Below are 27,575 nucleotides of genomic sequence, written 5' to 3'. Positions count from 1 at the left end.
AAGCCCAATGAAATCAACAGGGGAGACTTGAGTGGGTTTTGATTCAGGACATAAGAACATAAGAATGGCCATACTGGGTCAGACCAAAGATCCATCCAGCCCAGTATCCTGTCTACCGACAGTGGCCAATGCCAGGTGCCCCAGAGGGAGTGAACCTAACAGGTAAGGATCAAGTGACCATTCTCCTGCCATCCATTTCCATCCTCTGACAAACAGAGGCTAGGGACACCATTCCTTACCCATCCTGGCTAATAGCCATTAATGGACTTAACCTCCATGAATTTATCCAGTTGTCTTTTAAACCCTGTTATAGTCCTAGCCTTCACAACCTCCTCAGGCAAGGAGTTCCACAGGTTGACTGTTCGCTGAGTGAAGAAGAACTTCATTTTATTTGTTTTAAACCTGCTGCCCATTAATTTCATTTGGTGGCCCCTGGTTCTTATATTATGGGAACAAATAAATAGCTTTTCCTTATTCACTTTCTCTACACCACTCATGATTTTATACACCTCTCTCATATCCCCCCCTTAGTCTCCCCTTTTGCAAGCTGAAAAGTCCTAGCCTCTTTAATCTCTCTTCATATGGGACCTGTTCCAAACCCCTCATCATTTTAGTTGCCCTTTTCTGAACCTTTTTTAATGCCAGTATATCTTTTTTGAGATGAGGGGACCACATCTGTACGCAGTATTCACGATGTGGGCGTACCATGGATTTATCTAAGGGCAATAAGATATTCTCTGTCTTATTCTCTATCCCTTTTTTAATGATTCATAAGATCCTGTTTGCTTTTTTGACTGCCACTGCACACTGCGTGGATGTCTTCAGAGAACTATCCACAGTGACTCCAAGATCTTTCTCCTGATTAGTTGTGGCTAAATTAGCCCCCATCATATTGTATGTATAGTTGGGGTTATTTTTTCCAATGTGCATTACTTTACATTTATCCACATTAAATTTCATTTGCCATTTTGTTGCCCAATCACTTAGTTTTCTGAGATCTTTCCGAAGTTCTTCACAGTCTGCTTTGGTCTTAACTATCTTGAGCAGTTTAGTATCATCTGCAAACTTTGCCACCTCAATGTTTACTCCTTTCTCCAGATCATTTATGAATAAGTGGAATAGAACTGGTCCTAGGACTGACCCTTGGGGAACACCACTAGTTACCCTTCTCCATTCTGAAAATTTACCATTTATTCCTACCCTTTGTTCCCTGTCTTTTAACCAGTTCTCAATCCATGAAAGGATCTTCCCTCTTATCCCATGACAACTTAATTTATGTAAGAGTCTTTGGTGAGAGACCTTGTCAAAGGCTTTCTGGATATCTAAGTACACTATTGTCATAAATATAAAGGGAAGGGTATACCCCTTTAAAATCCCTCCTGGCCAGAGGAAAACTCCTCTCACCTGTAAAGGGTTAAGAAGCTAAAGGTAACCTCACTGGCACCTGACCAAAATGACCAATCAGGAGACAAGATACTTTCAAAAGCTGGGAGGAGGGAGAGAAACAAAGGGTCTGTGTCTGTCTATATGTTGCTTTGCCGGGGATAGAACAGGAATGGAGTCTAAGAACTTTTAGTAAGTAATCTAGCTAGGTATGCGTTAGATTATGATTTCTTTAAATGGCTGAGAAAAGAATTGTGCTGAATAGAATGACTATTTCTGTCTGTGTGTCTTTTTTGTAACTTAAGGTTTTGCCTAGAGGGATTCTCTGTGTTTTGAATCTAATTACCCTGTAAGGTATCTACCATCCTGATTTTACAGGGGTGATTCCTTTACTCCTATTTACTTCTATTTCTATTAAAAGTCTTCTTGTAAGAAAACTGAATGCTTTTTCATTGTTCTCAGATCCAAGGATTTGGGTCTGTGGTCACCTATGCAAATTGGTGAGGATTTTTACCAAACCTTTCCCAGGAAGTGGGGTGCAAGGGTTGGGAGGATTTTGGGGGGAAAGACGTGTCCAAACTACGTTTCCCAGTAAACCCAGTTAGAGTTTGGTGGTGGCAGTGGTTATTCCAAGGACAAAAGATAAAATTAATTTGTACCTTGGGGAAGTTTTAATGTAAGCTGGTAAAAGTAAGCTTAGGAGGTTTTCATGCAGGTCCCCACATCTGTACCCTAGAGTTCAGAGTGGGGGAGGAACCTTGACAACTATGTTCACTGGATTCCCCTTGTCCACACGTTTGTTGACCCCCTAAAAAAACTCTAATAGATTAATAAAACATGATCTCCCTTTACAGAAACCATGTTGACTTTTGCGCAAAAATTTATGTTCTTCTGTGTGTCTGACAATTTTATTCTTTACTATTGTTTCAACTAATTTGCCAGGTACTGACGTTAGACTTATCGGTCTGTAATTGCCAGGATCACCTCTAGAGCCCTTCTTAAATATTGGCGTTACATTAGCTATCTTCCAGACACTGGGTACAGTAGCTGATTTAAAGGTCAGGTTACAAACCAGAGTTAATAGTTCCGCAATTTCACATTTGAGTTCTGTCAGAACTCTTGGGTGAATGCCATCTGGTCCCGGTGACTTGTTACTGTTAAGTTTCTCAATTAATTCCAAAACCTCCTCTAGTGACACTTCAATCTGTGACAATTCCTCAGATTTGTCACCTACAAAAGACAGCTCAGGTTTGGGAATCTCCCTAACATCCTCAGCCGTGAAGACTGAAGCAAAGAATTCATTTAGTTTCTCTGGGATGACTTTATCGTCTTTAAGTGCTCCTTTTGTATCTCGATTGTCCGGGGGCCCCACTGGTTATTTAGCAGGCTTCCTGCTTCTGATGTACTTAAAATACATTTTGTTATTACCTTTTGAGTTTTTGGCTAGCTGTTCTTCAAACTCCTTTTTGGCTTTTCTTATTACATTTTTACATTTAATTTGGCAGCGTTTATGCTCTTTTCTATTTACCTCACTAGGATTTGACTTCCACTTTTTAAAAGATGCCTTTTTATCTCTCACCGCTTCTTTTACATGGTTGTTAAGCAAAGGTGGCTCTTTTTTTAGTTCTTTTACTGTGTTTTTTAATTTGGGGTATACCTTTAAGTTGAGCCTCTATTATGGTGTCTTTGAAAAGTGTCCATGCAGCTTGCAGGGATTTCACTTTAGTCACTGTACCTTTTAATTTCTGTTTAACTAACCTCTTCATTTTTGCATAGTTCCCCTTTCTGAAATTAAATGCCACAGTGTTGGGCTGTTGAGGTGTTCTTCCCACCACAGGAATGTTAAATGATATTGTATTATGGTCACTATTTCCAAGTGGTCCTGTTATAGTTACCTCTTGGACCAGATCCTGAGCTCCACTCAGGACTAGATCGAGAGTTGCCTCTCCCCTTGTGGATTCTTGTACCAGCTGCTCCAAGAAGCAGTCATTTAAAGTATCGAGAAATTTTGTCTCTGCATTTTGTCCTGAAGTGACATGTACCCAGTCAATATGGGGATAATTGAAATCCCCCACTATTATTGAGTTCTTTATTTTGATTGCCTCTCTAATCTCCCTTAGCATTTCATCCTCACTATCACTGTCCTGGTCAAGTGGCCGATAATAGATCCCTACTGTTATATTCTTATTAGAGCATGGAATTACTATCCATAGAGATTCAATGGAACATGTGCATTCATTTAAGATTTTTATTTCATTTGATTCTACATTTTCTTTCACATATGCCTGTCTACCTGGCCCTGCGCGTGGAACTAGAAGCATTTCTGAGAATGCCACCATAGAGGTCCTGGATTTCAGTCTCTTTCCTAGCAGCCTAAATTTGGCCTCCAGGACGCCTCTCCTACCCTTCCCTATGTCATTGGTACCTACATGTATCACGACCACCGGCTCCTCTCCAGCACTACACATAAGTCTATCTAGATGCCTCGAGAGATCCGCAACCTTTGCACCAGGCAGGCAAGTCACCATACAGTTCTCCCGGTCATCACAAACCCAGCTATCTATGTTTCTAATGATCAGCTCTCCCATTACTAACACCTGCCTTTTCCTAATGACTGGAGTTCCCTTCACCGGAGAGGTAACCTCAGTGAGATAGGGTACCCCATCATCATCTGGAAGGAGGGTCCCAACCATGGGAAGGTTTCCCTCTGCTCCGTTGACTGCTTTCCTTCTCTGGGCCTTTCATCCTCCTTAACAGCACTGGGACTGTCTGACCGGAGGTGGGACAAATCTACAGTGTCCCAGAAAGCCTCATCAACATACCTCTCTGCCTCCTTTAGCTCCTCCAGTTCCGCCACCCTGGCCTCCAAAGCCCGTACATGATCTCTGAGGGCCAGGAGCTCCTTGCACCGAATGCACACATACGCCACCTGCCCACAGGGCAGGTAATCATACATGCTACACTGAGTGCAATCAACAGGATAGCCCCCATTCTGCTGCTGGGCTTCTGCCTGCATTCTCTCCTACAGCTACCTAGGTTAATGATAGGGTTTTTGTTTAAATCAACAAGTTTTGATTATAGTTTAAAGGTTTTAAAGAACGGCAAGTGTACCTCGCCCCCTTTCCAAACTCCCTCTCGAAACTCCCTGTTAGCGGTCCCTGGTTGCTCGCTCACTGCTTTATAAAGCCTTGGCCTTCTTGATAGCCCCGCCCCCTGACTAAGGCTCAGCCAATGAACAGAGGCTTCTAGATTTCAAACCTTGTTTACACGCTCACAGCTTCCAACTGATGGCCACAGCACATGGTCCTTCAAACAAAACAAACAAACAAACAAACACACACACACAAGCTCAGCACACAGCAAGTAACCCCCAAACACAAACACACACTACAGACAGCCATTTACCCCAAGGGTCCCGTATTTGTTCCTCCTTCACCTGGAGAACTCCCTCTTGAAACTCCCTGTTAGCAGTCCCTGTTCGCAAAAGGGCCATAATGTATACAACAAAGAAGTTCACTCATTTCACCAGTAAATATAGCAAAGGTATAAATGATTTAAATTTCAACTCCATCTAGACACTTCCTCTCAAAGTACTGTGCTGGCTATCACCCAAAATGTAGAAAGTCAAATTTCAGAAAGTTAATGAAACTTGCAGAAATTCTCTCACTAGATCAGAGCATGTTTCCCATTTCTCAGCATACAGAGGACACATTAGGACTCCCCATTCTCTACTGGCTGGTGACTTTTTCTCTCAAAACTTTTATCTGGCTTTTGACGCTGAACTCTTACTCATTCTTTGAAGTCAGTTAATATAAATGTGCTAGTTCAGTTTCCTTTTTTAAAATTAACACACTACAGCCAGTGTTTTCAAATGCGGGCGACGTAAGTTAAAATCCTAGGCGAAGAATTCCAAAGGCAGAAATGGCAATTGGGTATCTAACTCCCTTGGGTTTGACAGAAAACCTAATAGGGATGTGACAGATGTAAGACCTAGGAATTCAAAAGGCTATACTGAAAATATGCCAGACACATATGGACTTTTGGAACAATAAATGTTAATGGATTTCCTGAGGAATCCTCAGTGAGAAATTAGTACAAATTCCCAAACTCCAGTTATGCAAAAACCCAGCCTTTTGAAGCTACGCCCTGAGGAGAGGGTCATTTTCTGCTGATTACCTATTACTGAAGGCCAAGATCAAAAGCCTAAGCTGTACAAAGAAACTGACGATCTGCCCAGCCATTGTCCTAGTTTGGATTTAAGATGGATATGCACTTGGAAAACCCAGTTGTGGGTTTTGAAGGACTAAAACCTACCAGAGCCCTAGGCTGGAGTTGGGGGTGACCTCTGGTAAGCTTTTCGCATGTGTGTAGAAACTTTTATTCTTTTTATATGTTTTCTCTGTAATGCTTTTACCTTAAGAATAAATGTGCGTGGTTAGAAGGAGCTATATAGTAACTTATACCTGTGGGCAATATACTTGGAAGGTAACTTGATTCCTCTTTGATACTGGCACGGGGAATACACCTCCCATAAATGACTCCATTTGCATTTTGGCTAACACAGTCTCTTGCAGGTCTGAAGCTAACTCATTGGGCCTGATTCACCCCCTCTGCTTTTAAAACCATAATATCATTCCTCAGAAGTAAACAATACAGAATATTTGACAGTACACCTACAACCAGCACCCCAACCCTTCCTGGTCTGTATAGAAATCTGTGATGTAGGTAGAGTGACGGCTTTTACTCCAGAAATTTTAATCCAGATTTTACAACGTGCAAGCATTAGATGGGGTTTCATGACGTGGGGCTTAATTACAGTTTTAGCAGTCCCAGAATTTATCCATCCAATGAATGTCTCTCCACTGACTACCATCTTCTGTTCTTACTAGCGATCCAATGGCTCTGCACCCAGGAGGTTGCAGCATGACATGTGGACAGTGGTTTGGGGAGTGAATGGCTCAGCATGAACGTTAGATGCCATCGGCAGACTCGCTGTTTGACTCCCTCCCTTTGGTGAATCAGGCACACAGTTAACTCTCTGAGGTTCGGGGTAGAACTGGCATTTCCATTTCCACTTCCACACTGGGCTTCAGCAGGTGGAGTAGGCAATCCCAGGCAAAAAGTGAGCCAGCTGGTCACAGATGAGACAGTGCTTTTCCCCACCTGTTCTGGGGCTTTTGGGAGGTGGCTTCCCTCCCCCCTGAGTGTGGTCTCCACTTGAGCCCATTCCCTGTCCTCTGATCCCTTTCCATCCCTACTAGGTTTTCTATCAAACCCAAGCTAACTATCCACACTAATGCTAAATAATTGATGGAAGTGATCTCTACGGGACTAAGTGCACATCCTGTGTCTCACTAGATGAAGGGATGCTGTCAATAGAGGTTTGACTCTAAATACAAAGGAAACTGGTTGATGCACACTTCAAGGTGCATAAAAATGAACTGGCCACTTGCTCCCCACGTATTATACTTCAAGAAAACAAATTCAAGAAGATTCTTAAAAATGTTAATAAAACAGTACTCAGGCAACTGTAAATCTGTGTTCTGGCACCGTCCAGAAAGTTGGGTTTTAATTCAATGCGTCCTAATGACAGTGAAGGAATTATGTTCTTAAATGTCCCAATCTGATACTCAGACTGATGCTCGCAAATGTCTCTTTAATGTGTCTCCTGCAGTTCTTTGGAGCACATGATATTAAAACACTGTGATTTAATTATTAACCCTCTAAGTTATTAACCAATCAGGATGCTTTTACTATGTTATTAGCCAAATGTAGTTGATAAACTAATAATACTTGGTAGGTCATTTTGCTGTGAGAATTAAATACACAAACACACACACACTAAACATTCCCCGTCACACTGTTTAAATATGACTAGATAGTACTATAGTAAATGAAACAATGAATTCACACTTCTATGGCTCTTTTGGGCAATACTGATCGCTAATTTGACTCCTGAACCACTGAAGTCTGAGTATCACTGGTCCAGATGATTGGCCAGATAGAAATCTATCAATAGTTCTTCTCAAGCTTTTAAGGTGTGCTGCTTCAATCCAGCTGCCAAGCATGTGCACTAAGCCAAAAATCTCACATGGAATTTTGCTTTATTAAGAAGTTTGTGTGTACAGAACAAAGTTCATTAATAAACAAAGCAAATAGGTCATATAGATAGATACATAGATAGATAGATATAGATATATATAGTGATGCAGTAGTAGGCGGCACTCTTTTTTCTGTGTTAATGTTAAGCCCATGGTCTGTCCAGCATATAGTGTTAGTGGTACTGTGAAGGCCTGCTGGGCTCTTTCAGATGGAACGTAAACCTAAGCCCCTGACTACTTGAGGTAATTGATGATCCAATGGCATATTTCATAAGAATAGAGGTGTTAATCCTGGTATCTTGGCCAATTCCCAGTACACAGTAGGTAATGCAACTGCTCTGCCTAAATAACTTCACCCTGCAGTTTCATATGAATACTGTTTAGAGTTGCTGTGAGCTGTTTTACAAATTGCTACATTAAAAGCCAGAGGTATGTAAATTTGGATAGATAGGGAAATACATAATGGTGTAATATAAAGGCTTTATTGGCATGAGTTTGGCATGCGTGCATTAATTATGATTGGAGAACCCATGTGTGAGTTACGTAGGTCATCTCAAATAAGTGCTAATAATATCTTTGTTCCACGTCCCAGAATTATGTGTTTTATATAAGCTGCATACAGTCTTGGCAATTTACAATTCAACATATCTTTCAATGGATATACTACCTTGCTGAGTGAATTCCACTGAGCTCCAGTAAATAAGACACTACCTTCCTTCAGAACAGGGGGAGTTTTAAGACTCCATGACTGGATGGTGCCAAAAAACTATTTTACAAATATTTCAGACCATTTAAAAAGATTTGATTGGGATTATTTTTTCTTATCCTTACACCTGTAAATCAAGGCTCCCCTTGTTACCATGAATCCTGCAGAACAAGGCTTGCAGGGAGAGAAATTCCGATACTGATAAATATAAAACACCTCTAGAAATACCTAAAATGGCTTATCTACACTTAAAAATGTCACACATGTATAGTTTGATATTACATGTACTAACTTGTGAATTTTAGAAAAGTTTAGCATTCTAATAGTCTTATTAATGTTGGTGTGGCTGTAAAGATGTGTATGTGTGTGACCATGCACGTGCAGCATGGACATAAAACATTTCATTAAAATAATTTGAACTGGGAATTATTTTTTAAGACTTTTTCCCCCTACACATTTGGGTATTTATTTATATTCATTAAATGTGTTGGATTGAAAGTTCTCTGCTTGGCTACAGATCAGGAGCAGCGAAAACTTCCTTGAACTGTTCCATCAATGGGCCTCAATCTTGCTTTGGAGGAAGCATCTCTTGAAGAGAGGCTGTTCAATCTCCATAGCTCATTCAGTCTCCAATAGCTCAGATTGCCAACAAGGACTCCAATCAGTGTCAACGGCAGTGATGATTTTTGTGATGTGGATGATTGTCCACTGGAAACCAGACAAAGACCAGACAGCACTAAGCTCATTTCATATGGACACCTGAACGGTCATTAGATGGTAACCATTTTTGATCACTACTGATCCAGTCTACATTCAAGCTTAGGATTTTTTTTTTCAACGTCCATTGTTCTTTTATGCAGTTCAAAAGGGAAAGTGAGCGGTGACACTGATATGGGTAGATATAAAAATGTGTTTTTAAAGTTTTCACTTTCCCTTTTATTTTCAGTTCTGTTGTGCTATGCTAAGAGTTTATTTCAACTTCTGTTTATAGTGCTTTTGTGTGTGGCCCATGCTTCACACCCATCTCATTCTCCTCCTCACTCTTTGCTGACAAGCCAAAGTTTCTACTTTTTGTTTCTTTTTTTTCCTTTTTTTTTAATAATCAGAGAATGAGTCACAACATGACTGCGCAAGAAGAAAAATTGAAACATGTGTAAATTGGTTCATCATTTTGAAAAATATGTGAATGACCAACGACAGAATACCATAGACTAGCTTTGGCTTTGAGGCTTCAAAAGGAGTATTGTACCTTCACTCCACAGCAAACCATGATAAAATGTACATAATACAACAAAAAGGGTAGAATTATTGACACATGTAGTGGCAAATAATACTGACTTTAAGAACAAATCTGTTACCTTTTATTATCTAGTAATGCTTGAAGTAACAGGCTTGATAATGAATAACAACATTTTTGAATGACTGACAAGGAATTTTTCCAAATTATTTTTTTTCTTTTTACTATTTCTTTTAAAAACCCCTTGAAAATTTGAAATGGAAGAGTGTACATACACACACTGACTTCTTATTGCAGTATTGCTCACGAACACCTAACTGCTGGCATTTGTTACAAAGTCACATATAAAGATACATATGGACTTTTCAAAAGATAAAAAACCCCAAACAAACACACACAAACAACAACAAACTGGGCAGGTCAAATGTTTGGTCTATCTGCTCTAAAAGAGTCACTTAGTAGCTTTTTTTCTGTTTTTCAAACCATGGACTCTAGGTATCATTACAGAGATCATGTAACAACTACAAATTTTTGCAGTTCTACAGTGGATTAAAAATGGAAGTAGAAAGTCAGTATGCACTTGACTCCCCACTGATTCACTGACTCACCATATGTTCCTTTTCTAGTCTATTCTGTTCTATATAGGTTCTTATACTGTGCTCATCACTGTTGTATCTGAGTGCCTTCCAGTCGTGCATTAAACAATATGACTACACGTCTGTCACAAAGGTTTGTCCTTTCATCCTCTTCCCATGGGGAGAATTGTGTGGAGTGGAGTGTTTTGGTCTGGAAAATCTTTATAACATACCCTACCCTCCAAACCCACCCCAGTATGTTTATGTTAGAGAAAGTAAGGTCAGAGAAATGCAACTTGCACTTGGAGCGGAAGGTGGTGAGGGTCGATACTTAGTTCCTATTGGAGCTCATGTCTCTTTGGTGGGCTGGCACCTGAGAAAGTTCTGTCTCTTGTTCTACAGTGAAACCAGCTCTAGGGACCACTTCTGTTCGGCCACTCATCTTAAATGGTCACTTTACAGTATACAAGGCTTTTAGGATACCTTTGTTTAAAGGCCATTGTTAGACCAATGAACTTTGCTAGTCCCTTGGTAAGTCCTTAATGATAGAAAAGTAGAGGAAGCCTGTTTTAAGATGCAGTGTTTGAATAATGTTAGAATACGCTTTAATTCTGAAAATATATTTTTTTAAAAAACAGAAGCTAGACCAGCACCAACAGAGGATGCACTCCACAAAGGCTCTACTACGCATCATATGTCAAAGCCAAAAAGCTGTAAGTAGAGGAATGTGATGCACGAGAGACAAAAGGATTTAGGGACCGTCAGTTAAAAAGTACCAGGGTAATCAAAGAAGGCCATTAAATCAGAGATATGAGCTAGTATAAAGTTCAAAGAAAGAAGACCTTAGAGGTGAAGAAGGGTGTGGGGAAGTTAGAAGGAAAATGAATCAGTGCCAATATGAAATATCTCCAATAGTGGATGAAAACAGAGCAATTGAAACAATGTCTCCTGCTCTTTAGTTGTATCTAGCTTTATTTCCAGATTAAATGAAAAGCAATGGTACACACATGCTTCAAAACCACACCTAACTAACAAGTAATTACCCACTATTGGCCATTCTGAAAGTTAGCTATTGATTTCTCAGTCACAGTACAAAGACATTAACCTAGATAATACTTAGTCCTGTCAGGAGAGCTAGGGACGGGACTCGATGACCTCTCAAGGTTCCTTTCAGTCCTACGACTCTATGATAATGAATATTAAAACAAATCTATGCTGCTGACTTCTCATTACAACAACAGAAGTTCTGGCTTTTTTTCTTTTTCTTGGTTCACTGAAAGACTACAGGATTTCAGGGCAAATTTGCTGTGTCAGGCAATTCACTGACAACAGGGTTCTCCAGCACTATGGCTATTCAGTAAAGGTATGCCCTTTCTTTTTTTTGTTTTCTGTTCAAAGAAAGATACACACAGTCTAGACAAACAGACAAATGTAACAATTTAATCAGTGAATACCAACTAATTCAGGACAAACAATAATATTAAGTACTGTTGCTGTTTCATTTTATCCCCAAATGAATCAACTGTAATCTGAATACAGCTTTAATTTAATAAAATTTAAAATTGTTCTCCACCTCAGATATCCAACCTGATTTTCTCAGGTAAGAAATTAACATAATAGAGTCATAGACTTTAAGGTCAGAAGGGACCATTATGATCATCTAGTCTGACCTCCTGCACAATGCAGGAGGCAGAATCTCACCCACCCACTCCTGCAATAAACCTCTCACCTATGTCTGAGCTATTGAAGTCCTCAAATCATGGTTTAAAGACTGTTTGTAAATTGATACTCCTGATAACCTTTTAATGACATCCGAATGTCTAAAATCAGCTTAAAAATGCTGATAATCTTTTGATCTCTGATGGCAAAATCAATGTCAATATTTTATCCTCAGTGATCAATATGAATAATTGCACCATATTTCTAACTGAGTGGGTACATTTAAATTAATCACATTATTCAGTCACTTGTTACAAGGGTCTATATTATATCTGTCTTCACAAACTCACTCACAGACACTTGTTATAATCAATATCTAAAACATGGTCCTTTTGTAGTCAAGTAGTGATATCATTCCAGAAATTAATGAATTTCTATGAAAATTATTAGATTGATTGTAAAGGGGTAGATGTAATGACAGATAAAATAAAGCAATGTTACTTTGCCAAGGTTGTTCTGAGGAAAATGTAATACAGACCCAGACTGCCTTAGTTTTTCCTAGTAAACTCTGCTGGGTACAGAAATATGGATCTGCATCATCCTGGCTCCACCTTGGCCTGCCTAGTCCGTACTGTGTCCCTCCACATGGACCCCTGACCAGCACCGAGGTCTCCATGGGATCAGAGGGCAAGGGGATACTGCCTCAGAGATGGCTGAGTTTGGGATGAAGAAAGAACTGCACATGGAGGATCTTTTCTACATGTGGCTCTAAGGGACACAATCCCCTTTTAGTTACAACATGGTTAAAATTTATAGTGTAGACAAGAACTATGTAGTAACTGGGCTACATGACCAAGGCTTTAACACAGGTATGGAGCACAATGGCCTGCTAACAGTAAAAAATTTAATCATGCTGCAACCAGCTTAGAGGACAAACAGTAATTTAGTGCCCTGACTGGGTTATTTTGTTAGGTTTAAGAGCCTTTAGACAAAACACAGTAAAAAAAAGTGCACATCAGCCCAAACTTACAGGAACTGCTCTCCCCCTCTCTCTCTTCCTTGGAACAAAATTATGTCATCCTCCAGGAGATAAAGGTCTTCATTGGATTTACATAAAACTCCTTAAAGAGAACAAAAGGCATGTTGTTCAGAAACGTTAGGAAGACCCATCTTAGACTGAGTATATAAGTCTATGTTTATTCAGCACCTCATAAGAGATTAAAATTATGGAGCTGGTCAAAAACCAGTTTTTTTCTCAACAGACAATTTTAATTTTTCAGCAGCAATTCGAATACTGAGAAATTACAATTTGGAGCTGCTGCCACAGTGCCTCATGAAAGTTGTAATTTGGGTGCCTAATGTGCCCATTTTCCTCAATAGGCCAAGCTTCCCAGTCAGACTACATCTCCCATAATGCACCCTGGGCTCCCACCTTGGAGAGATGTTATACATCATGTGAGATAGTTTTCAGCTGAAATTTTTCGGTTTGGGGCCACACGTTTTTGATTTCTCATTTTAAAATATCCATTTTTTTCATCAGACAGCAAACATTTTTCACAAAAAAATTCATTTGGTCAAACCTCCAATTTTATAGCAAAAAACAGTTTAGATAAAAAATGTTCCATCCAAACAGCCAGAAGCTGGGACTGGACAACAGGGATGGATCACTCAGTAAATCTTCCCCTCTTTCTTCATTCCCTATGAAGCACCTAGCACCAGCCACTCTCAGAAGAAAACGATACTGGGTTAGATGGGTCAGACCATTCTTATGTTTTTATGTGATGTTCAATTAGCCCTAGATGGCAACCATATTTAATAATAATTTGTCAGACACAAACAGATATATTATTCAATGGCAAAAACTATGTTAATGCAGAGTTAAGGTTGCATGGTGGTATGTCATTCCCTTGCAGAATGCTAAACTGAGCAAAACCTCAAACTTCTGAAAACCAGGGAATGCACGGTTAAAGTTGCCTGTGCAACCTTAACTCTGCCCTCTTACAGCAATGCCCCGAAATGCCCCATTTACCCACATACCTTTTTGCCAGCCCCACAGTTGCTGAAACATATAAGCTCTTCACCTCCTTTTCCATTCACTCTCATCCACAGGATTCCATCTAACACTATTAAATGACAAAAAGAAGAGTGAAGTTATTTGTGTTAACAGGACACACTGGGGCACTGCTGAAAGAGAGCAGAGTTAAGGTTATATTTTGACTCACATCTCAGCAATAGTTTTCTTGTTAGCTCTACACACATACACACACAAACCCTAGAAACTTTTTGAAAAATGGCTATTTTTTCCAAGGCTTATATTTCTGGTGTCCTTGGCGCAAATGACCCTACATATGGGTCAATAACTATACTCTGCACTCCCACAAGGTGTTGCTAATTTCAAGAATATCTGTGAAACTGTGGGGATTTTAGAGCATTTTGAAGTGTCATCCTTTAAACAAGAAGGATAGACGGACCGTGGAGGGAACAGGCTCTTCTACACATCCATGTGCAGCGCAGCAGTCTCTGAAAGAGATGAAATGGCCCATTCATCCCAATGTGATGTTCTCAGCTGAATGAGAACACCCTGTGGAGATGAACAGAACTGAAACAATATCGCTGAGGGCAAGTCTACATGACAAAATTAAGTTGACATAAGTTATGTCGATGTACAGCCACAGCAGTAACTGAATCACTTTTACACATCCACACTATGCTTCTTGTGTCAGTGTCCTCATCAGGAGCACTTGCAGGGCCTTGTAGGACAATTTAAGCAATGCAATTTAATGCAGTGTCTACACTGACACTGTGTCAACACTGTGTCTACACTGACACTGTGTCAACCTGACTACATCGACTTAAGTACTATGATTCTCGCAAAGGTGAAGTTATTAAGTAGGTATAGTGAGTGAATGACATTGGTGAGAGCTACATTTTAATGTAGATGCTTACAGAGTTAGGTCGACATAAGCTGCCTTACGTCGACCTAACTGTTCGTGCCAGTGGCCTCTGGCTCAGGCGCCTCTGAGGCATCCGTGGTCCACTGTTGGCCTCCCTGGGCTTCTGATGTGCCTGACACAGTTCCTTTGCTTTCATGTGGCACTGCTGCTGGTTCCTATTGTATCCCTTCTCCTGCATTCTCCATGCAATCTGCTCCTTGGGGTCCACGTTTCTACAGCTGGTCTGTAGCTGTTCTTGCACCTAGCTCTTCTCGCCTCCAAGTTGGAGCGCATCTGGAAATGCAGCTGGGCTGTTGCACACAACAATGGAGAGCTGCTAAAGTGTGCTTGCCAAGCTGGACAAGCAGGAGAAGGCATTTCAAAAATTTGCAGGGCCTTAAAGGGTAGTGGGGGGCTTCTGGTCTCTGGGACCCCTAGGCAGTGGACCAGAGTAGTCAGTGCCAGGCATTGTGGAAGAGCTGCTGGAGGGCTGTTAGTGTTAAGATAAGAAACGCAGTCTCTACACTCGCATCAGCCTCAGTACATCGATCATGGCTCAACGCCACTTGGGGAGGTGGTGCTACTGTATTGTTGTAATGGGGCGACACAGTGGGAGACAAATTTAACTGTAGACACATGCATGACTAGGTAGACACAAGGCAGCTTACATCAACCCAATTTTACAGTGTAGATCAGGCCAATGGTTAAGTAGCTAACCACCTTTTGCTCTGTTTAATTTCCCTTTAAAGCCACTTCAGTGCATCACTACTAAGTGAAGTCTATTTTAAGACTCAAGTGAATGGAGGTGCAGCAAGCTGAAGCATTGTAACAAAAAGACAGGGAGGCAGAGATCAGAATCAACAGCAATGAACATGGCAAATTATTGGTATTGATTTTTTATACATTTAGTTGGTCACTTAACTCCTGTGGTCCGGTTTTAATACCTTTATTGACTGTAACTTTTTCAGAATGGGAAAAATCAGAGTGATTTCAAGATGGCCATGCAAACATTTCTGGTGTGAACCTTCATGCGAATATGTATTTAGCAGACTTGTACTTTCTACAAACAAAACATAAAAATCACTTCTATAAATGTTTGCGGAAAACAAAAAGAATTGTAAATACCATCAAATCAAATTCATGTTTCTATTTTTTATCCTAATCTAACTGTCAAATCCTTTTAGTAGCATTTACCCAGATCAAATCAGCTGACTGGGTAAAAGATAGCAAAGGGGAGGAATGGGGGACTGTGACAGGTTTCAATCGGTCCACTGAGCCCCTAGGGGGCGATGGAGAGCTATGGTCCCACGGGCAGGCCCTAGTCACACCGTTCGGGCGCCCCTCGGGCCCCGGGGAGCGCCGGCCCCAGTCTGCGGCGCGCCCCTCGGGCCCCGGGGAGCGCCGGCCCGGGTTTGTAGCGCGCGATTCTGCTACCCAAGGCGGGTTGGCCGGGGTAGGGGAACGCAGGCCCACCCAACTCCACTGCGTTCCAGCCCAGGGCCCTGACAGTGGGTGCCATCCGCGCTCCGCTGACCAAATACACCCACCCCACGGTGCAGTTCTGCCCCTGGGCTACTTCCTACCCGGTCTCTCAAGCGGGCCTCTCCGGACCCTCCAGCTCGTCCGGGTATTCAGCTGCTGGCAGCTCCAGCTCCCCCTCCGTGTCGGGCTCACGCTGGCCCGGGTTACAGCCTGGCCCCTCCAGGCCCTCTGGGTACTCGGCGGCAAGCAGTCCTGGTCGCCACAGGCCTTCCTCCAGGTCAGGTTCCTCCTGGCCCAGGGGCCTCCCCTGGATTGCGAGGGAGCAGCCAGCAGCCTGTGTCTGTCTCCCTCCCTGATCCTCCTCTCACTGGGCAAAGGGCCCCTCCCTCTGTACTTCCTGTCCCATCTCTCCCCTTCCGGGGATTGGCGTAAGCTTGGTCTGGCCCCGCCCACTCAGGCTCAGAGGGTGGCTCTTTATCCTCTGGTTCGGAGGGAAGCCACCCTGGCTCCCTACAGGGACCCTGTAATCTGAATGAACTTCAGACTGATCGTTTGCAGTGTTGTTGTAGCCATGTTGGCTTCAGGATATTAAAGAGACAAGGTGGGTGAGGTAATTTATTTTATTTGACCAACTGCTGTTGGTGAAAGAGGCAAGCTTTTGAGCTTACACAGAACTTTTCAGCTCAAAAGCTTGTCTCTTTCAACAACTGATGTTGGTCCAATAAAAGAAGTTACCTCACTCACCCTGTCTTTCTTCATAATGATGGCACTTAACCTTAACTATGAACTTTTTAAAGTAATTGCAGCCCTGAGTAAATTCCACCCTAATTTAACCACTGACTTCCACTCTTTCTTCATCACTGAAATCCTATTTTCTTGCACAGAAGAAATGACTTACATTGGAAATGTGTATTCAATGCAGACTTAAAACAAAGGGCCACTGCAACATTGATGACACCACCTTGAATAATGTGATTATTGTAAGCGTGAATGCCCTGAACCTCGAAGAGTCTGAGGCAGAGGCTTCAAACTACGATCAATCACACATATACAAAGCACAGCTGACTATTGTCACTCAGATGGCAGTACACAAGCATTTAGTGACACTCAAATGTTCTGTAAAGGGAATTGCAATGTGAATAGTGTACAGAGAAATTGTGCAGCTAAATGGAAATTACTTCTGCTACCATAATATTTTATTAAATATATATTTTTCACTCTATTGCTTTGGACAGGCATGCACTCATTACCAGTATTACTGCTCATTATTTTAGGCATTAACTACTAGGACAAAGTATTTGAGATTATAAATGTAGAAAGCAACAGATCCAATCCTGCCAAATGCAGAGCACCCTGTAAAATACTCACATACTCAATTTCTACCAGGCTAAAGGCACAATGCTGAACAGACAGAGGAAGAGACAAGTTGACCAAGTAGATAATTCCAGTTTCTATGAATCTACAGATTTTACAGAGACACTTCCTGTTGCACTAAAACCTGGCAATGGCAAGCAAATAACCAGCAAAAATTCCAGGGAATCAACATTAAAAATATAATGTAATTGAACAGTGTAGTAGATCATTAAAACAAAAAACAGGAAAATGCTAAATTCAATAGGATGTCATCTGAAATTTATCAGAATATGTAATTATTCCTTAATAAGGTGAATGGATTTTCATTAATACCACACTCTCAATTCAAGCTGAACACACAATTTATTGTAAATTAAACAGGTTGCATTATGCAGATTCGTAGGGGCTTTTAAGCAACTTACTTAACCAAAGATGAAAGCTGTCATGTTTAAAAAAATATATTTGAAATATTTTATCATTATAATCTTTGAAATATTAACATAATTTATAGCATATTACAATAATTTAATTTATGCCAGCACAATCCATTTTAAAACACATTGCTTTCCCAGAAAGTAAGAAATAAGGCCCAATTTACCACTGCATTATCCCAATTTAGACTGCCATAACTCCATTGATTGCAGCCTGTTGACCTGTTCCAAAACCCACTGAAAGCAACTTCTGGGGGCTTTGGATCAGGTACTATGCCCTGCACTGGCAAGAGAACAAACTTGACAATATAATATTGATGGTGCCCTTTATCATGTGATGGTGAACATGAGTAAAGGATGCACAATTGGTTCCTATTCTTTTCTAAAATGCACTACATATATTCCTGTCACTTTTGGACTTCTTTACAACATGGATTTTTAATACAAACAAGAATTCAGTGTGTCATTCTATCCTGAATACAACTTCATGTTCTCATTACATTGCAAATGACAACTGTAAAAGAAGGAAGTTCTTTGTGGAGTTTTCTGTAGAAGAACATGATTTATTAGCCTCTTCTGAAAAAGAAACTTTCAGGTCTGAAGAATAATGGCAAAAAATTACCATTAACACTAAACAAATGTTAATGGTTCAAATGAGCCAGTGCCTAAGATTTCAGTGATTTTTAATTATATGGCAAGTTTGCAGTGTTTATATAATTCTGTTATTAACACAATTCAGGACAAATAAGTGGTGCAATGCAGGTTGCTATACTGCTTAAAGGACTCATTTGTAATTACCAGATTTACTTGTAAATTTTCAAATATTTCATTCTGTACTTAAAGAGTCAATGCTGTATTTTGGGGAATGGTATGCTGTATTCTTCATAAACAACAGAGTAGTTGAATCACTGCTTTAAGTGCAAATGTCATCTCAACCTTACCTATGGACCTGCAATCAGCACTTCCATATTATTATAAATAGAAGGTTAAATCTAGTCCCCACCGAAGTCATTAACAATGCTCCCATTGACATCAGTGGGGACAGGATTTCACCCAGGCACTTTTCAAAACAGTGATATAGACCTGATAGACTGTTCTGAATCAAATCACAGTTATCTTAATTCATTGTGCCAGTACAGCTCCAATATATGCACGTTCTAGTCCAAACTTAGCCCTGATGAAAACAGGTGCTGTAAGTAGGGTTGCCAACTGTGTAATTGCACAAAGCCAAACATCCTTGTCCTGCCCCTTCCCCTTCCCCTGCCCTGCCCCTTCTCTGAGGCCTCGACCCCTGCTCACTCCATCCCCCTCCCTCTGTCGCTCATTCTCCCCCACCCTCACTCACTTTCACCGGGCTGGGGCAGGGTGTTGGGGTGCAGGAGGGGGTGCGAGCTCTGGGCTGGGGGGTGGAGGTGAAGGGTTCAAAGTATGGGAGGAGGCTCTGGGCTGAGCCTAGGGCAGGGGGTTCAGGTACAGGAGGGGGTGAGGGCTCTGGGAGGAAGTTTGGGTGCGGAAGGGGGCTCAGGGCTGGGGTAGGGGTGCAGAAGGAGGTGTGGGCTTTGGGAGGGAGTTTGGGTATGGGAGAGGGCTCAGAGCTGGGGTAGGGGCTTTGGGGTGCAGGAGAGGGTGTGGGGTGCAGGCTCCAGGAGGCACTTACCTCGAGCGGCTCCCAGAAGCTACCAGCATGTCTGTCTCCTGGCTCAAAAGTGACCAGATGGCTCCTCGCACTGCACCAGGTAGGCACCGCCCCCGCAGCTCCCATTGGCCGCAGTTCCCGGCAAATGGGAGCTGAGGAGTCCCATGGCTGCCCCTGGGCTTAGGAGCCAGATATTCCGGCCACTTCCAGGAGCCGCTCAGAGCCAGGGCAGGCAGGGAGCCTGCCTTAGCCCCATTGCGCTGCCGACTGAACTTTTGGCTTATTAAAATCTTCCAGATTGCTTTTAATAGTCACCAGAAGATTGAGGTTGATTCTGGTAGACTCCTGGCCAAATTTGAGAGGGTTGGCAACCCGAGCTGTAATGGTGTCTCACCCTTAATGACTGGAGGGCCTGGGAGAAGCCAACCCTGACTACTAAAGGAGGCATACCTGTGTGAAAGAAGCTGATTCCCTATAAAGAGCAGCAAGTGCACACTGGGGTCAGGCTGGGCAAACCTAACCCTATCTTGAGAAGCTGTAGTTGGCTAGAGGAAGCAGAAGCTGCAGGGTGCAAGACTAGCTCTTGCAGAGATATTGAATTGTGCCCCACCTCTTGAAAAGAGGGCTGGGAAACCCCATCCCCCAACTAAGGGGAGAGAGACACTGAACTGGGGTTGGGGTCTGAAGCGCCAGTATATATCTGAGGACTAAATAAATTGGACCACAGGAAGGGAAATGTTTTCATTTCCTTTGGCCTGTGTTCCATTTGTTTGAGGAGCCCTAAAGAAGGGGAAAGCAGAGACAGGAGGCCATAGAGTGACCTCTGGCCATGGGAGAGTACTCAGCTGGTGGCTGACCCTGTTACAGGTGCAAAAACTGAAGTTAATGGAAGCTGCATTCATGCTAGGCTAGATTTGGTACTGTGGTTCTAGTGAAGTTGTGCAAGGTGCAAGTCAATACATAATTTGGCCTTTGTAGTATTACAGTACTCTACTGAATAGTAATCAATTTTAGCAACACTGGTTTGAAAAAACTTAGATATCTAATAAGCACAAATTTTTTTATACAAGATAACTTATCTAGACTTTGTTTCTTTATCCCAAAAGTGGTATTAGTATGCATTGTGGATTAACGGCATGGAGCATTTCAGTTTTAAAATAACCAGATTGTTTTTGAGTAATAAGAAAACAATGCATTTGAAAATCACTAATGGAGTATAATTCTACTTCTTAAAACTTTAAAATGAACCACATTTAAAAAAAAACAACTGTAGATGTTTTAGGTGGAGATTTTATATGTCAGGTTTCTACTAGGAGTAGAGAGAAGTTATAAATCCTTGCAAATCAGGGTTTATAAAAATGCTGACAAAACCTTAACTACTGTACAGTAGCATAATAGAATCATTTTAATAAAAAAAATCAAACTGTGATGAGTATTCTTGATCCAAGTTATTAGGAGTGGTAAGATATGAAGCACAGTGAGGGTATTAAGTAGAGCACATATTTATTTAACTGTAAAAGTTTGTGACTTTCCTCATATGACCTTCCTGGCACATAGCCAGAGCTCAGCTCCTGTTGACATTTAATCTGAACATAATCCCTGAAATCTCTCCACTATTGCTGGGTTGCTGGGGAACAATTCTTGGGCAATGCACAGAGGCTTATGTTGGCAAGTTTTATTTTCAGCTTGTGGCTAGTCTCTCTTTTTCTCCCAGATGTTGAAAATGATTTGTTTTAATAAAAAATGTATGTCCCTTATTTATTATAGAAGAATGGTATCTAAAAATAGAAAACAAAATCAGAGGAGAAGATTCAAACAGAAATAACTGTACCATTTCATTCCAGATGATTTTATTCTTAACGCTACAATAGTCTTTTAAATGTGCAAACACAACACAAAGCTCATGACCACCCAAGGAAATGAGCCAAAGTGACCAGAAACAGAATCAGATCTGTTTGAGAAAATATATTCACAAAACCTAACAAAATAGTTAAATAGCTTTTCTATATTTTCTCCCTAAAGCCTCTAATCTGGGTGCCCTGTCTTATGCCCAATTCTGCACCAGAGGTTCTGCATGGAGTTCTATTAACTCCCCACGGATATCAGTGTAAGATCAGGACCTTAGTGTGTGGAAGTAATAACAATTCCAATAGGAAATGTACACATTTAATTATCAGGTTTGCTCTTTGTATGAGAATGGAAAATGGTAAATATTACATTTTTATTACGAAGAAATATTACTTAAAACTCCAGTGAGCCAGCATCCCTGGAAGCTATTTTTGTCACTAGTACAGTGAGAGTCTCAAACTCAATGATTTTCATGTTTTTTTTAAATATATCCATGATTTTTTGCATTTCAGGATTTGTTTGCACAAGACTGGGGAAGCTTGTGGGTGAGGTGGATTGGATGGTAAACAGTTGAACAATATTAATAGAGGCTAAGAGAGAACATGACCTCTGTGACACCAAGGACTAGACCAGTGGACACTCAGGCTGAAATCCTGACTGCATTGAAGTCAATGGCAAAATTTCCATGGACTTCAGTGACACCACGATTTCACTCTAGTGAGAGCTCTAATTGCCCAAGTAATCATGAAATTCTCCCTTCCCTAAGACATACAAAATGAAAAGGGAAGATAAAATAATCTCCCCCAAATACTGAATGTATAGCAAAGTTACTATGGATCATGCATTTAAGTAAAACCTGTTTTACTTTTTAATCAGTGACCTCCAGCAAAGCCTTTCCCCAGCATCATACAAAATGGCACCAGACTCCCCTCTCTGTATTTAAACCTCTTCCTACAAACAAGACTTTCCAGGAAGTGAGTGTTGTGGGAGAAGAGGAAGCGTTCAAATCATTGTGGATACTTTTATAAACCCTTCTTTCTCTTCAAAGTCTGATGGGATTAGCTGTAAAATATTGTTAAATTCAGTGTTCAATTTGTAATGAAGAGGTGCTGGGGCTCAAGCAATTTTTTTTTACATTCATAACAGATGCAGCAAGCCCAGAGATATCGGGGCTATGAACTGTCAAGCCTAGAGGTGTCCAGGCTCAGCCCTGGTGAACCCTGGCACAAATTAAGCTCTGCTTATATTCAGCAGCAAGACCAAGGTTCTTGAGTCTATTTTCTACGGTCTCTGAAGTAGGAATGGTTTCATGTAAACTTCCTCTCTTGTCATCACCACTTTCCTCTGGTCTAGTGTCCCTCTAGAGCTTTTCAATACTACTTTTTTTCAAAGGTCACCTGCTCCTTGCAAGCAATATGTGCTAACCAGTGGCCTGATCCCACTTCCGCTGATGCCAATCAACAGGCAGATAGTTGGGTTAGATCCTCGTTGAGTGAGAAGCTGCACCCAGGATTTGAACCTCAGCTCTTTAGTACAGTACAGTATCATCACGAAGTCACTGGGTTGCCATAACGAAACCCTTTTAAAAGGAATATCTGAACAAGGAATTGATTAATTAAATACAAACACTTTCCACATGTCAAAGAGGGGAAAACTTGGCAGTTTTTTTCATGGCAATTTTTAGATGAAGGCATGGGAGGGTCAAGGCAAGAAAGTAATGGAAGAATCTTTAAAATTTTCAAAAGACTCACAGCTATTGAGCGTGATTCACCTCCATGGGCACCAGAAGATACAAACTGCCAGCAGAGGTCACTCTATCACAGGAAGAATCCACCCATGGTGAAAGGCAGAATTTGTTTGCACAGCCACCCATCCTTGGGAGTTACATCACTTAGGATCAGAGGTGGTTTCCTGCCAGAGCTTCCTAAGAGCTCCACCTGCAAGACTTGGGGGATGTGCTGAACCAAGGCATTCCCAGATACTTTGCTTATGTCCCCCTCCCTGGCCAGGACTGCTAACTTTTGCAGCTCTAGGTATCCTGCAGAGCAAAGGCTGTAAGCACCTCAGTCAGCGCAATCCCTCCAGATAGACTTTTCAGTGCCAAGGACTTTTAGTTGAGAGCCTTGTTTTTGTTCCCAAAGTAATCTTTCTTATAATTGTAATGCAAATAACAAGAACAGTGTGTATGCTGCGCTAACATTTTAAAACATATGTTATAAACGCAGCTCTCCACTTTTAGATTTTTATAAAGAAGATCTTATAAGTTACCTTAAAGCCTTTTCTTCTTTATAAAAATCTTTGCATCACTCTTATCAGCGGGACTCTTATGAGCCTCAAACGAAAACTGTTCACAAAATCTTCTCCTAACCCAGAGACCATCATTTCAGCCAGTGCTGACACAGTGAACCCTTTCTGCTCCACGTTTTCAATCCCTGAGATAACAGCACTGTGCACAAAACATAATAAATAAGAGTTAGATTGGTTTGTCTAGTGACTCAGCAACAGCTGCTTACATTGTTGCTTCAGAAACATACTCCAGAGCCTAGGTCTTGCTGCTGAATATAAGGATATTGTGCAGGCAATCCCATCAGGCTTTGAAGAGAAAGAAGGCTTTGCATAGCCTACAGCAATCACTCATACATGATCCAGGAAGAGATATCAGCAGTGACTATTTGAAGAAGGCTCTGTTCATCATTCATTCTCCATTTACAATGAGAAGGGGAGGTGTCAGAAAGCAAAAGTCAGGGACCCTAGAGAAATAAACACAAAGAATATTATACACAACAGACATTCAGCTACAAGCTGTTTTAATGTAACAAACTTGTGTTCAGTTAAAGCATTAATAATGCTCTACACCTATGTGGTACCTTCCATCTGATAATCTCAAAGTGCTTTATAAACAACAACTCTCACAACACTCCTGAGATGCAGACAGATATCACCCCAGTTTTATATATGGCTAAACTAAAGCAACACAGTGAGGATAACAGCCTGATCAAAAATGCATGTGTGTAGTGTGTGCCTGATTTGTTTGCATATACAATCACAGTAATTGTGCACATCAGGTACTCGTACACAAAAATGGAATGGTGTGTCTAACTGGTCAAGTGCATGTGCCAATACCTGGTTTACGTGTGCACCTGTGGTAACTGTGCATGCAAACTAAGTGCACACTGGAAAGTGAATGCAAACTACATGCATTCCTGAGAAATAAGTTTCTAGGCAAATTGATCAAGTTCACACAGAAATTATGGGGTAGAAAAGGGGCAGAGCCTACGGGCTTTGACTCCAAATCTCACGGGCCAGTAGCTACTAGATCACACTCTCGAAATACCATAATAGCAAAGGGGGGGGGAAACAAGTCATTTCTAAATGTAAAGTCCAGTACTTCTCTGCAAATTAAAAAACTGGGAGAGTAGAGCTATAATGCATATAGGAAAAAGCAAAGAAGAAATGTGAAATGGATGTTTTTCAAAATTTAGTTTGGTAAGACTAACATCATTTTACAAATTCATTGTGGGTGGACCTGTTCTTGTTTCTGGCTCAGACTTTGTGAGCATCCTGCTATATTTCCTTTACCGTGGTCAGAATCTTCTGTGCTAAATGTTGTTATTCCAGGTTCCAGTTTTCTCTCATTTAATCCTAGACTCCCCAATCTATAAACTCTGTACTTGACCCCTGGGTAGGAGTGAAGACAAGCAGATTAATGAGAAGCCAGAACAGCACACTAAGATATACCTATTTTAAGAAAAAAGAAAAGGAGTACTAGTGGCACCTTAGAGACTAACCAGTTTATTTGAGCATAAGCTTTCGTAAGCTACAGCTCACTTCATCGGATGCATAAAAGTGGAAAATACAGTGAGGAGATTTATATACATAGAGAACATGAAACAATGGGTGTTACCATACACACTGTAACGAGAGTGATCACTTAAGGTGAGCTATTACCAGTGGGAGAGCAGGGGGGAGGGGAGGGAGGAACCTTTTGTAGTGATAATCAAGGTGGGCCATTGCCAGCAGTTAACAGGAACGTTACCCATGGCAGTGCTGCTGATTTGAAGGTATACAGGGTACTCGCATGGCCCCACAGTATGCCAACATTTTAATGGCTGACGTAGAACAACGCTTCCTCAGCTCTCGTCCCCTATTGCCCCATCTCTACTTGCGCTTTATTGATGACATCTTCATCATCTGGACCCATGGAAAAGAAGCCCTTGAGGAATTCCACCATGATTTCAACAATTTCCATCCCACCATCAACCTCAGCCTGGACCAGTCCACACAAGAGATCCACTTCCTGGACACTACAGTGCTAATAAGCGATGGTCACATAAACACCACGCTATACCGGAAACCTACTGACCGCTATTCCTACCTACATGCCTCCAGCTTTCACCCAGACCACACCACACGATCCATTGTCTACAGCCAAGCTCTACGATACAACCGCATTTGCTCCAACCCCTCAGACAGAGACAAACACCTACAAGATCACTTCAGCAGGTGGGTATTGTAGTTGTAAGAATGCTTGATAGAGAAGAAACAAACTGACAGAGCCAGAAGAGTACCCAGAAGTCACCTACTACAGGACAGGCCCAACAAAGATAATAACAGAACACCATTAGCCATCACCGGCAGCCCCCAACTAAAACCTCTTCAACGCATCATCAAGGATCTACAACCTATCCTGAAGGATGACCCATCACTCTCACAAATCTTGGGAGACAGGCCAGTCCTTGCCTACAGACAGCCCCCCAACCTGAAGCAAATACTCACCAGCAACCACACACCATACAACAGAACCACTAACCCAGGAACCTATCCTTGCAACAAAGCCAGTTGCCAACTGTGTCCACATATCTATTCAGGGGACACCATCACAGGGCCTAATCACATCAGCCACACTATCAGAGGCTCGTTCACCTGCCCATCTACCAATGTGATATATGCCATCATGTGCCAGCAATGCCCCTCTGCCATGTACATTGGTCAAAGTGGACAGTCTCTACGTAAAAGAATAAATGGACACAAATCAGATGTCAAGAATTGTAACATTCATAAACCAGTCGGAGAACACTTCAATCTCTCTGGTCACTCGATCTCTGACCTAAAAGTCGCAATATTACAACAAAAAGACTTCAAAAACAGACTCCAACGAGAGACTGCTGAATTGGAATTAATTTGCAAATTGGATACAATTAACTTAGGCTTGAATAGAGACTGGGAGTGGATGAGTCATTACACAAAGTAAAACTATTCCCCCCCCCCATTCCTCAGACGTTCTTGTTAACTGCTGGAAATGGCTCACCTTAATTATCACTACAAAAGGTTTTCTCCCCCTCCCCACCCCCGCTCTCCTGCTAGTAATAGCTCATCTTAAGTGATCTCTCTGGTTACAGTGTGTATGGTAACACCCATTGTTTCATGTTCTCTGTGTATATAAATCTCCTCACTGTATTTTCCACTGAATGCATCCGATGAAGTGAGCTGTAGCTCACGAAAGCTTATGCTCAAATAAATTGGTTAGTCTCTAAGGTGCCACAAGTCCTCCTGTTCTTTTTGCGAATACAGACTAACACGGCTGCTACTCTGAAACCTATTTTAAGAGTGTTCCACTGTAAGTATCCCAAGGCACTATATAAAAATGAGTGTCTGCAAATCTCATTTGAGCCTAATCTCACAGAGACTGGAATGTCTTAGTTGCTTGTAAAAAGAAAAGGAGGACTTGTGGCACCTTAGAGATTAACCAATTTATTTGAGCATAAGCTTTCGTGAGCTACAGCTCACTTCATCGGATGCATAAAAGTGGAAAACGCAGTGAGGATGTTTTTATACACACAGACCATGAAAAAATGGGTGTTTATCACTTCAAAAGGTTTTCTCCCCCCACCCCACTCTCCTGCTGGTAATAGCTTATCTAAAGTGATTACTCTCCTAGTTGCTTGTAAACACAGATACAAAGATATATAATCAAATGTCATTTGGGAAAGATTTCCAAAGCTTAGGGGCTATGTTAATACAGGCCTTGTCACCTACCATCTCAGGTCCACATATAGCAATTTGCTTCAGCCTTAAAGCTGAAATGTCTTTGGCCAGGTCAACACTAAAAAGTTAGGTTGACAACTACATCGCTCAGAGGTTCAAAAGAGCCGGTGCAGCTGTACCACTATAGACATAGTCTTTGTGAGGACCTGCTGACAGGAAATATGTCCCTTTATACCCAGTAGGCAG

At 41.4% G+C, this 27,575-nt stretch overlaps 1 protein-coding gene across 1 annotated transcript in view; it reads right to left on the bottom strand.

Annotated features, from left to right (window-relative positions):
- Positions 1-27,575, bottom strand: part of THRB (thyroid hormone receptor beta) — a 283,943-nt gene that overhangs the window by 159,739 nt on the left and 96,629 nt on the right. Inside the window, exons 2-3 of the mRNA XM_074945650.1 lie at positions 13,699-13,784; positions 12,692-12,782 (exon numbers count right to left, since the gene is read on the bottom strand). The gene's annotated coding sequence lies outside the window, so the exon portion shown is untranslated. The remainder of the gene's footprint in view (positions 1-12,691; positions 12,783-13,698; positions 13,785-27,575) is intronic.

The sequence above is a fragment of the Natator depressus genome, chromosome 2 (genome assembly GCF_965152275.1).
Source record: "Natator depressus isolate rNatDep1 chromosome 2, rNatDep2.hap1, whole genome shotgun sequence".
Taxonomy (NCBI): domain Eukaryota; kingdom Metazoa; phylum Chordata; order Testudines; family Cheloniidae; genus Natator; species Natator depressus.
This window is presented reverse-complemented; position numbering and strand designations above follow the sequence as displayed.